The sequence below is a fragment of the Amblyomma americanum genome, chromosome 2, assembly GCF_052857255.1.
Source record: "Amblyomma americanum isolate KBUSLIRL-KWMA chromosome 2, ASM5285725v1, whole genome shotgun sequence".
NCBI lineage: Eukaryota > Metazoa > Arthropoda > Arachnida > Ixodida > Ixodidae > Amblyomma > Amblyomma americanum.
Window position 1 is genome coordinate 141,447,671 of NC_135498.1, and position 13,118 is coordinate 141,460,788.

The following is a 13,118-nucleotide window of genomic DNA, read 5'->3' on the forward strand; positions in this document are numbered from 1 at the left end:
AGCGTTTTACAACTGTTTACAAAACGACAAGATGCGTTGGAAGCTGTGTATATACTGCAAGGAAGACTATTTCGAAGGTGTGCGGCATAAATGATTTCAATGTTAAACGCATTTTTTTATTGGACTCAGTGTCGGAACTTTACGGACAGAAGTTGTATGTTCTTCGGAAGCGGAGAGGCTTGGCAGAAGTCCGCGCCATGTTCCCGCTCCTGACAAATGAATGGCTCGTCATGCAGACCTTCGTAGATGAAGAGCTGTCGGTTGGTGGCGAGGTTCTGGTTGCGGCGCTGGTCGACCGCCTTCATTTCACAACTGGGGAGCTGAGCCACGGTGTCACAAATGCAATACTGAGGGGGGTGCGCTTTGTATTTTCTCAACCTCACTTAGTGACACTCTTTCAAATAAGATTGGCGCGTCTGGATTTGTAACATGTACCGCCCCCCCCCTTGTAGTGTGGGCGATGCCGGTTTTCAGTGTTGTATGAGAGTGGAAATCTTTCTTGCTCCGCGCTATCAACCTCCTCCCCTCTTAGTTCTGTCAGTACTATGGCCGGACAAGCTAGAGGGGCACATTATTTTTTGCTCCCTCTGTACCATTCTCTGGTTGTATTTATTGCACATAAGTAATAATAATAATTGGTTTTTGGGGAAAGGAAATGGCGCAGTATCTGTCTCATATATCGTTGGACACCTGAACCGCGCCGTATGGGAAGGGATAAGGAAGGGAGTGAAAGAAGAAAGGAAGAAATAGGTGCCGTAGTGGAGGGCTCCGGAATAATTTCGACCACCTGGGGATCTTTAACGTGCACTGACATCGCACAGCACACGGGCGCCTTAGCGTTTTTCCTCCATAAAAACGCAGCCGCCGCGGTCGGGTTCGAACCCGGGAACTCCTGTTTTACTTTTCGGCAACAGTCACGCCTATTCGGCATGGTATATTAACGTATATCAACGTATAGATAATGTTTTTGTGCAGAAGATGATGACCCAGAAAAAGCAGATGACTCGTGAAAACGAAGAAGATGGCCCTGCGCGTCAGCCGTATTGCTATCGCCACGTGTGTCTGTGCCCGACCTGGTCGCCCTCGGATTGTTTTCGCCGCTGCTCCCTTCCTCCCAGCTCTTTTAAATAAACCCCCGCCTTACATTTTGTTTAATTTCGTTATAAAAGCCTTTAATGATTGCCTGTGCATATGTGTAACTTGTATTGGAGTGCCAAGAATTTTGTTTTGTAGCCATTGAATGCATTCCTACATTAAAACCTTACCGACGCAATTGGAACTCGAGCCCGCGGCGGCATAAACACATCACTTTCGCTGGCGGCTTTAAACCACTGCACCATCGCCGCACAATAGCATCCGTAGTGTTAAAAACTGCCTGCCTCTCGCGCTGTGCTTTGGATGTCGCAGTCTTTATCACCTGCCATAAGTGCACAAGTCAATCCAAAAGCAGGAGAACGGGGACAATTACATGTGTGAGCCGAATTTCGAACGCGTGATCGCCTTGTTTGCAACAAAAAAAAAAAGAGTCGCATCTCAGCGCCATCTGACGAGTATGCAACAAAACACACATCAGCGGGAAATATGAACCCAGAACTTCAATTATCATTGGTGTGACTGAATTGATGAAAAAGAAAACTAATGCTATTGCATTGTCAACAGGTTGTGCTAATTAAGCGACCTTGAAATTTTCTGCTTTAGTTTAGTTCTTTGTTTACTTCAAATCCTAACCTTTTTTCTCATTATAAGTTATTTCCAAGCTATAAGCGATATTTTATTTGTGTGACGGTTCGCGCAGTTTCTTCATTCTGCTTTTACGCCACCAATAACCTACCCTTCCCTTGCTCGTCTCTCTAGTTATGTATTGATGTTGCTTTCACTATCTCTAAAAGACAGAGCTGTTGGAAAGCTCAGCACACCCTCCTTGATATATGGATGTATAGCTTTATGGTCTACCGGAACATGCCTAATGTCTTCTGAAAAAAAAGTAATTATCAGCGCCGCACAGCAGAAAATAGAGCATGTCGGCGACAACAGAATAAAGAACCAATAAATGCGCCCGCTGCCGTCCATTCTGTGGCTCAATGAGTAGCACTACTTTTTTGAAAATGAAAGGCAGAAGTTATAATTCCGATTCATTTAATTTTCTTCTGTTTTGTTTTCTTGTTAGTAGTGACTGGTTCTTCGGTGCAATCTTTGTTAAAAATGAAAGAGAGGAGAGCTGCGCAGCGCTGGGAAAGAGCTGGGCACCGACCATCGCACCTTATTCATTACACTAACCACATCTTGGTGCAAAGATCTAAGGGGGTGGCAGTAATCACGGATTGGAATGCCTTCCGGGAGGCCTACAGCGAAACTATCATAATGAATTTCGAGAAGTCATACTAAATACACTCAGAAAATCGTGACATCAACGCCAAAAAGATCAAAAGAACGGAGGTGACATCATAAGTCGACCACCACCTCCTTCACCTCTGAGAGGTGCGACGAGGGCACATACAAGGAGGAGGACGAAGTACATTGGAGGTTTCGCTTCTGCGTAACACAGATAACGGAACATGCAGAACAATATGCACTAGCTGTGGCCCGAAGGAACGAGGGCTATCTTTGCCATTCGCTGCAAGTCAGCCTGGAAACGGCACGTACTTGGGCTATCAGCAATTACTTCACTGATTGCGAGAAGAGCAACTCAGAAGAAATTAAGACACTCCAATGTTTATGATTAGGGTATGAAAAAGCCCTCGTGGAAAGGCTCATCGAAAAATACATAAGGCAAGGAAGCCATCCGGCATGTGCTAAAGCGAAAGAAACGACCATCTCGACCGATCCATAGCAGAGGAGGAAGTCTGCACCGATGTCGCATCCTCCACAAAGAACACGGTACCAATCGGCGACAAGATCATGGGCGCCATTATGTGTAACCTACGCCTTACGCAAACCTCCAGCATCGGAGAATAATTCAGCCGCCTATTTAAAACAGGCAAAGCGGCACCAAGAGTGGACACACGCGGATATCTCCCTGATACTAAAGCCTCGAAAACTACCCGGCCTGGGACACCTTAGACCAATTTTCCATCACTTCCTGTCTGGGGAACTCCATGAACTAGTAGTCCAAAATTGCTACAAGACTGCTAAGGCGAAACGATCCGCTATGTCACACGATGTTCTGGCCCAGCCTCACCTCTCAGCGCAGGACGTGCGACCGCAGCTCAAGGAAGAAGTTCTGCCCCTCATCCCCCTACGTGGGAAGAACATCACGCTGGCTGTCGACCTCAACGGAGCGTTCGGCAACGTTAGCCACGAAGCCGGACTAACCGGCGTGAACACCCTAAACAGCGGAAGACGGAACCGCCGTGGTGGCTCAGTGGCCATGGTGATCGGCTGCTGACCCGAAAGACGCACGTTCGATCCCTGCCGTCACGGTCGGAATTATTCCAATTCGGCCATGCAATTTATCACAAGCCTTGTAATGGCCTCACAAAGGTGGAGGAACGCACACTCCTCCGCCTTTACACCAAAACGCTGCTGTGCCCGGCAGTTTTAAAACACTTTGATCCTGCCTGTACAGGAGAATGCCCACACTGTGCGGAGAAGTCTTCGGACATCTTTCACATGGTGTGGGCATGCCAGTCAACCCCGAACCTCGCCCCCAAACCCAACCCCACCCGGGAGGACTGGGAGGCAGCCCTGCTCGGCAGCTCGGACCTAGCAAGCCAGAAGGCCCTGGTCCACCGAGCCCGAGTCGCGGCGGTCGCCAATGGGCTCCTGTAATGAGGAGCCCACCTAGAGATTGCGAGAGGTTGCTCCGGCTACCTCAAGCTTCCTGCCTGAAGTAAAGTTTTTCACAGACACACACAGTCGGATTTCAATGGAGGTGACATGCCAGAGGGCCATGTACTGTGCGATGTAAGTGCTCGTTATAAAACCCAGATAGTCGAAATCGGGCGCCCCCTCCACTCCGACGCCCCTGATAACCTATGTTGATTTGGGACCATAAACCCATAAACCATAAATAAAACAACAGAAGACAGATTTATGACTTCGTAATGGCCTTCTACTTGAAAGGGCGGACACGATCGAAGTCGGGGGCTAATAATAATAATAATAATAATAATTGGTTTTAAGCGAAAGGAAATGGCGCAGTATCTGTCTCATATATAGTTGGACACCTGAACCACGCCGTAAGGGAAGGGATACAAATCCTTGATGCCTGATAAAGGCACTCCACAGCAGTCAACGATATCGACCTTCCTATTCAACATCGTCCTGGCTGGTCTTCCACCCCTCCTTGACGCCACACAGAGGATAGGTCACGCGCTCTACGCGGACATCGCCCTGTGGCTCAACAAAGGATCCCAGGGAGAGGAAATTGGCACACTCCAGTGGCCAACACTTGCACTTAGCACTACGTCCAGGAGTCCGGATTACCCTGCTCCCTCGAGATACCTGTAGTCATCTGAAACCATCGCCGCAAATACAAGAGAAGCCGATCCCTCAACATCACCACTTAGGGGCAAAAGATACCAGAAAACTCGACCATAATAATTTTGGCGGTGTGCATTCCGTCAGATCGCAAGGTCGCAATGAACATGGACCAACTGAATCACCGAAATATTACTATTATGCTCTAGTTTCCTGCCTTGAGTTCTTAAGCAGCCCGAGAATACGGGTAAATAAATCCAATTGCGGTGCCCTGAAGTAATGAGTAATGAAGAAGGATTGAGTTGCTCATCACTGCCTCTGGCATACCAGCGCCCAGTAGAGCCGACCCGATTTGCACGAGTACTAAACTGCTTAGGTAAACATTTTATCTAGGCGCAATACAGAACAGAACCCCGCAGGGGCCTCTGCTACATGCAGTTGTTGGTGCGTTGCGACACCACGGGTTACTGACCATCCGCAGGGACATCCCTGAAGGGGGATGATGGTGACAACTGCGTCCCCACGCACCCGAGCACCCGAGCTTAGCCCTGCGTGGCATTGCCGTATCGAGGGAAAAGGCTATCCTGGTGGTTGAGCCGATGCCCGGCGTTTGGACCTTTAAGGCCCCTCGGTGAAGGTAACACACCACTTAGGCCCCAGCTTCCTGTAGACGGCACCTCCGGCCTTACCCGACCGGGGAAAATTGGCAGTCGCCTTTTCCTGTCCTCCTCAGCATATTTTACTTTCCTATCTTCCTTCTGACTACTGCCATGTCTCCTTCTCGTTTCCCGGTTTTTTCCTTTCTTCATAGGCGGCTAGGGTTAACCTTGTGTGGAGTAGCTACCCTCAATTGCGCCATATTTAGTTATAGTCGCGGTGTACAGCTGGCGAGGGCAGGACTTTGTTAGAAGTCCCTGTTCCGTCCCCTCGTTGGGCTCCATGGTGGGTGGCTGCCACCATGGCTGAATGAAAACTATTTTATGGCTACTTCCCTTCTTGCATCCGATCGCCCTCCGAAACGAGTGCGCACCGATGTTACTGCAAATTCCTCTTTAAAAAAGCGCAAGTAACTTTCCAAGGTTCCACGTGCTCTGCAGCGAGCACGCGGACATAACTCCACGACTGGTGTCACCCTTCACTGTAACAAGAACACTAACTGAAAGCATCGGACAAGGCCACAAAATCAATACACTTGCAAATGGCGACCTCCTATTGGAAGTCATTTACATTAATCAATACGAGAGGTTGTCAGCAGTGAAAAGATTAGGAGAAATTGCAGTGAAAATCAGCCTGCATCGTTCATTGAATTCTGGGGTATGGTTTATGGAGGTTTAACGTCTCAAATCGACTTAGGCTATGAGGGACGCCGTAGTGAAGGGCTCTGGAAATTTCGATCACCTGGGGTTCTTTTACGTGCGCTGACATCGCACAGCACAAGCGGCTCTAGAATTTTGCCTCCATTGAAATTCGAGCGCCGCTGCCGGGATCGAACCCGCGTCTTTCGGGCCAGCAGTCGAGCGCCGTAACAACTCAGACACCACGGCGGCTTCATGGAATGCTTTTCACGGAGTAATTTCTGATGATGACCTGAAGTAGCAAACAGATGAAGAGCCCCGAGACGGACTTAAAGAACGAAACGTATCAAATGGTTACAGAATAAAAATAAGGCGCGACAACACGGAAACACCAACCAAGCACATTTTTCTCACTTTGCCTCTAGATATTGAGACAGTCATCGTGATAAACACTGTGCGCGTGGCCGTCCCACTGATGCGCACTGAGATATGCGCTATGCCTTCCTTTCCCTCACCCAGTTCTCCCATAAGTCACGTGACCGTTCTCGTTGTATATATTGCGCAGTGGTGCATTAAAAGGGATCATTTCTTGGTCACCCCCCCGCGAGCGTCTGTCTGACTGGTCTGAAATCGTGTCAGAAGTGGGATGAAGGCCGGCTGTGATGAGGCACCGCAATAGCACTGTCAACAAGGAGATGACCAGAAGCTCCTGCAACAGGAGCAAGTCGTAGCGGTGGCAGGCGACAGGCAACGCTTCGTAATGGGGGGAATCAAGTCTCCGAGGTCCTTCGAATTCCAGAACGTCGCGGACTGGCCCGCCTAGATGTACGAATTGGACGACTTTAGATTCGCCTGCGGACTACACGAAAAACCAGCCAAAGTTCAAGTAAGAACTCTTCTCTATACAATGGGCAGAACGTCGTGGGAGATTCTTCGATCACTAAATATAAAAAATGAAGACATGAAGGACCTCAGCTTCGTAAAGTCGAAGTTTAAGAGTCAATTTGTCAACACCAAAAATGGTCTACGAGAGTACTCGCTTTAATCAATGCCGACAGCAGCTGGGCGATACTGCAGACCAGTTCGCAATCGAGCTAAGCAGGCTAGCAGACAGATGCGAATTCAAAGACATGAAGGCCCGCCTAATTAGAGAGATTCGTAGTCGGTCTACGCGATGAGGCTCTATCGGAAGAACTACAAATAGATCCGAAACTCACACTGAACACTGCTTTGGCAAAAGCGCGCACGAGCAAAATAGTGAAGAAGCAGCAAGCTGAGCTAAAAGTCAACGACTGTACGGTTCCGGAAGCTTGTGTCGGCGCAGTAAAGTCTAGGAAAGCCGGGATAAAGACAGCATTTTCACGTGGACAGAAGGATGCTTATCGTCAAAAGAGCTGCAGCTTCGGCGCCAGTCAGTCTCATCCGAGAAGCAGTTGCCCAGCGCTACAAGAAGGTTGCAAGTTCTGCCGATAGTTGGGCCACTTCGAAACAGCATGCTGAAAAAAGCAGGCAGACGGGAATCTCGACGGCATTGCCGAACCTGATAAGAAATTTCTTGGTACGGTCGAGCAATCACAGAACAGAGCGTCTGCGCACTTCGTCAAGGTACAGATAAACGACCACTAGGTTGGCATGAAACTAGATAGCGGAGGAAAAGTGACTGTCGTAGGTGAAAATTTTCCGTTCCTTCCACGTTACCTGAACCGAGCAGGTGTTCTGATCGGGCCTAGCAATGCAGGCATCTGTACAATCAGAAAATTTGATGCTTAAGTAGTTTGGAAAGAAAACCGTTCGCAGCAATTTACGTCGTGCACAACTTGCGCACGCCCTTGTTGGGATTGCCAGCAATCAAATCCCTAGGAATCGTACATTTCATAGATGAACTGCTAACTGCTGACGACAAAGTAATTAGGTATCCTAAGGTATTCCAAGGGACGGGCTCCATACCTGGGGAACATACAATACGCCTCGTGTCGAATGTAGTCCCGTACGCGGTGTCTACACCCCGGCGGATTTCTATACCGATGAAAGAAAGGGTTAAGGAAGACCTGGACAGGCTAGAACGAGAAGGAATGATAAAAAAAGGTTGAAGAGCCGACAGAACGGTGCGCTCCTATTGTTCCCGTAATGAAGCCGTCTGTAGCAGCAAGAATCTGCGTTAACTGAACGCAACGGTACCAGTTTGTAAGACGGGAGCGCCATCAGCTGCAAACGGCGGAGGAAGGCATGGATGGATGGATGGATGGATGGATGGATGTATGTATGTATGTATGTATGTATGTATGTATGTATGTATGTATGTATGTATGTATGTATGTATGTATGTATGTATGTATGTATGTATGTATGTATGTATGTATGTATGTATGTATGTATGTATGTATGTATGTATGTATGTATGTATGTATGTGTGTGTGTGTGTGTGTGTGTGTGTGTGTGTGTGTGTGTGTGTGTGTGTGTGTGTGTGTGTGTGTGTGTGTGTGTGTGTGTGTGTGTATGTATGTATGTGTGTGTATGTGTGTATGTGTGTATGTGTGTATGTGTGTATGTATGTATGTATGTGTGTGTGTGTATGTATGTATGTATGTATGGATGGATGGATGGATGGATGGATGGATGGATGGATGGATGGAGTGGCGTTCCAGAGGAGCGCTCTCCAGGCAACCTTGCCAGACGCCTCCTGAACGCCGATCTGGAAGTTTTCCACCTAAATGATATTTGTAGTCTTTAATCGACCTCTTCACCACATATCAGTGACAAAACCAGCAACACGGCGCTAAAGGCTTTCGCCTCACCGAACTTTAAGTCATCAAAGTGGGCGCCTGAATTTTTTATATGGCTTTTCTTCCCTGAAATTTTTAGACGGGCCCGGGTTCCACCCCGACCGCGGCGACCGCGGCGCAAAGGCGCCCGTGTGCTGTGCGATATCCGTGCACGTTAAAGGTGGTGGTGGTGGTAGTGGTTTTATTAAAAATAATAGTAAAAAGGAAGGAAAAGATTTTTGCTAGCTCCGGCATCTGCCATCGATACTGAAGCACCTGAGCTGGGGCAGCGGAAATAAAGGACAGCAGGCAGAATGGAGAAATGAAATGAAAGAGGTGAGGGGACAGGAATAGAGGACAGGGGGAGAAGTAATATGTACAAACTATTTACACAATAAGTAATGTGTCCAGGTTGTGCGCGTGATTAGTTCATTTCAGAGGAATTAATTCACACACGCGCACAGCACTGTGTAGGTTACAACTGGAGTGGGGCGTCCAGTTATTAATCGTTCAAGGTAGAACTCGCGGAGCGTTCGGTCACTGCGTGTAACTACCTGACGGAGAACAGACGGGACGTCAAGCCCGTGTGTTCGAGGAATGCACAGAGGCTCACCAAAGTTCGCTCACGAGTGCGCGCACTGCCTGCGGCCACAATAGCGTCTTGATGGAGTCTGGTAGTATGCCCTGCGCCCTATAGGCCGCGAGCATATCGCGACGAGCATCGGCGAACGCGGAGCAGCGAAGGAGCAGATGTTCTAGTGTTTCCACTGCACCGCATCCGTCACACACATCACTCGTCGCGATTCCGTGACGCACCCGTCGTTCCCCGGGCCACACGCAGCCAATGCGCGCGCGGAGGATCATTGCACGTTGCGACCGTGTAAGTGCTTGACAGCCGGTGACACTGTCGATGCGCTCACCTCCCGCAATGCGTGGGTCGGGGTGCTGCTTTCGGAGATGGTCGTGAATGGCCGCACGCACGTCCTCCAGCGCAAGGGGCAGATCGCTGGCAGGTAGTTGGTGTGCAGCGGTCGCGAGGTCGTCAGCTTCTTCGTTGCCGGCGATGCCGCAGTGACCGGGCACCCACTGTGCACGCACGGCACAACCTCTCTGCGCGAGGCGCTCGATGCGCGAGCGAATTTCCCGCACTAGTGGGGTACCGCGGCCGTTAGATTGCAGGCGGCTGAGGGCGGCGCGGGAGTCGCACAGCAGAGCACTCCTGGGCGGCGGATGGCCGAGGGTGAGCAGCAGGTCCAGCCCGAGCCGGATCCCCATCAACTCCGCCGTGGTGGAGGAGCCCAGGAAGGTTGCGTGTTGCTGGCTGTGCAGTCGCAGGGCGGGGATGGTGGCCGCCGCAGCAAGGGAGCAGCTGTCGCGGGCCACTGAGCCGTCGGTGTACACGAGGAGATGGTCCTGGAGCTCCTCGTGTATGACGGCTCTAGCCAGCTGCTGCACAGCGCAGAGGGGTGTGCTCCGCTTTCCCGCGATGCCGACGATCTCTCGCGGTACCTCCGAGGCAGCAGGCCAGGGCGCGCAGGAGCCGTAGGGGGGTGGGCCTTGGGTCAATTGCTCATACTCGAGCAGCGCCACGCCCATTCGTGAGCGCGGGTGCGAGCGCATACGCTGCAGCAGCGAGCCGCCGTCCGGTGCGCGATGAAGCCGGTCGATGTGATTCAGTGCCCTGCGCGCTGCGTGGAGCTCAAGGGGCCACGCTCCTGCCTCGGCCAACGTTGCGGCGCACTGCGAGTTTTTCGGCAGGCCTAGGCACACGCGCAGGGACTTGCGGTGCTGAAGCTCTAGCTTCTTCCAGCACGGCTTGCGCACCGTGACGAGCGGCAGCGCATAGAGCACCGCCCCCAAAGCTGCGGCATTGTATAGACGCAGCGCGGCTTGCTGGGAGATGCCCTGGCCTCGAGCGGTGAGCTTGTGCACGGCGGCGGTGATCCTCTTCATCTGCAGACAGGCCTTGGTCGCCGCGGGGCGGAAGGAAAGGCGCCAGTCGATGTCCAGGCCAAGGTACCGCACAGATTTACGCCAAGGAATCGGAGTCCCGTCCAGTGACAATGGCGCAAGGTGCGCGCGCGAGCGCGAAACGCAGGCCATGGCCACCGATTTGTCCGCGCTCAGCGACAGACCAAGGCCGCGCAAGCTGGCATCGATTGCGGTCAGGGCTCCCTGAAGGCACCCCCGCACGCGGAACGCCTCGCCCGGTGGTCCCCGGCACCACAGAGTTATGTCGTCTGCATATATGGACATGTACACATGGTGTCGCCCGCTCGTGGGGAGGGAGGCCGGCACCACCGACATGGCCACATTAAGCAGAAATGGTGATAGGACAGAGCCCTGCGGCACGCCCATGTCGACCGGGCGAGGCTTGGAGAGCGTACCCCCTACTCGTACGCGCATGGTGCGCCCGCTCAGGAAGCCATGAATGTGTCGCAAAAGGCGCCCGCTCACACCGGCCCGCTCACACCGGGCCCCTCAAGCACCGCGAGAATTGGTGCGCGGTGAACGTTGTCAAAAGCGCCCGAGACGTCCAGTAGCAGCAGCAGCGCAACCTGGCCTGCTGCCCTGGCATGCTCCAGCGCTGTAACAACGTCCGATATATAATCAGCCGTGCACCGCATCCCACGGAAACCCGTCTGCCACTCGTCAAACAAATCAGCCTCCGCAGCCCGCTCGTTCAGACGCTGCAACGCCATATGCTCCATGAGCTTACCTGCCGCCGATGTTAATGCCACTGGCCGGTATCCGCTCAGCTCCGTAGGTGGGCGCCCTGCCTTTCGGATGGGACAAACGACCGCGGTTCGCCAATCCTCTGGTAGCTCCCCGCGTTCCCACACCAGGTTGATCTGCTGCAGGAGGATCTGTCGTTGCTGCGCATCCAGGTTTCGCAGCATTTGGTATGTCACCCCGTCCGGTCCGGGCGCCGAGCGGCGGCGGCAGCGCTGCCGCGCATTGTTCAATTCCGCCGCGGTGAACGGCGCATCACAGGGACCTTCCGAGGCGACGGGCGAGGGACTGGCGTCGCTTCTGGGGCTCTCAGGAGCAGCTATGTTAGCGGCGTTTGCGGGGCTGGGCGGCGCGAACCGATCGGCAAACCGCTCTGCCAATTCTACAAAGCTGAGCCCGCTGGAGATTGCGAGGGCGGCCAGCGGTTGACGGTTTGCCTGTGGTTCGGTGATGCGCCGCAGGGTGTCAAACAGTCTCCGCGAGCTGACATCTTCCTCCATCCTTTGGCATAGTGAAGCCCACTGCCGGCGGTATAGCTTGTTGGCGTGGCGGCGCGCTGCTGCGTCCAAGCGGTTGTAGACAGTCCAGTCGGCGGCTCTGTCAGTCCGTCGCGCCCGTCGCTCTGCGCGATCTCTCTTCTCGCGCAGATTGAGCAGCTTCATATCAGGTGTGGGCTGCCCTGCCCTTACCTCTGCTCGTTGGGTGGCTGCGAGAGCGCTTCGGACTAGACTTGAAAAGAAATCTGCGCCAGTGGCCGCCGCCTCGTCGACCGCCCGCCTGAACGCACTCCAGTTGGTAATGGAGTAGGCACGTTTGGGGCGCGCCTCCATCGCAGTGGGTTCAATTAGGATGGAGTAATGATCCGAGCCCCAGAGATATGGTGATCGGCGCCATGTCGCCTCGATGCCTCTGGATGCGAAGGCAACGTCGATGCAGGAGCCGGTTGTTCCGCGTCGTCGAAAGGTGGGCTCGCCGGTGTTCAATGGGGTGAGTCCCAGCGGCGTTGCTGCGTCGTGCAGGTCATCTCCCCGCGCGGAGTGGCGCGCACTGCCCCACGCACTATGGTGGGCGTTAAAATCACCACAGATGATTTGGCGCGGGGCACAGCACGAAGACACAGCACGAAAACACAGCGCGTTCCACGCGACAGCTGGACGCACATAAACACTGGCCACCGACGTGTCAACACCACCGACGCGCACTGTCACCACCACGCACTCCTGGGCGTCAGATGTCGCCGCCGCCGAGCCAACGAGGGTGTGCTGGACGTCCTGCCGCACGTATATCGCGCACCTTGATTTCCCGGGGCGATGTGATGTGACACATCAGGGCACTGCAGCACAGGTGGGTTCCTCGCACGTGGTGGCTGAGTGGTAGCCAATGTAGCCAGGTAGCCGCATCTGGGGCTCCCCGTCATGTGAACGTACGTACGTCTCCTGCAGCGCGATAACTTCCGGCGAATCCTGTGCGATGCGAACTCGCATTTCGGCGTACCGCGCCGCAAGTGAGCGCACGTTCCACTGCAGGATGGATGGTATGCGGGAGGGAGCCCGGCGGCTAGCCATCATGCTGGCTTATCTGTGCGGGAGCACCCGCTGCTTCTAAGCAAGCCCGGTGTCCATCGGTGCCCTCCGGGAAAAGTGCGCTGAGGGCGCGCAACGCCAGCTTTAGGCGCGCGATCTCCGCGTCCCGTGCGTCAGGAGGCTGGCCGTGAGAAGCGGCCGCAGGCTCTGGTCGCGCTGTACGGGACGCCGGGCAACCGGATCGCTGCTGCCGCTGCCGGCGCTGCCGTTGCTTCTGTGTCTGCTGCTGCTGCTGGGGTGTTCCCCTGACGACCTGCGCATAAGAAAGAGCGCGCGGCGTCTGCTGATGTTGCTGGGCTGGGGCCGCTGTCTCAGCCTGGACGACG

The 13,118-nt window shown here is 53.2% G+C and overlaps 1 pseudogene; it reads left to right on the forward strand.

Annotated features, from left to right (window-relative positions):
* The first annotated feature begins 6,474 nt into the window (after positions 1–6,474).
* LOC144120103 (uncharacterized) lies at positions 6,475–7,340 on the forward strand (annotated as a pseudogene).
* Positions 7,341–13,118: the final 5,778 nt, after the last annotated feature.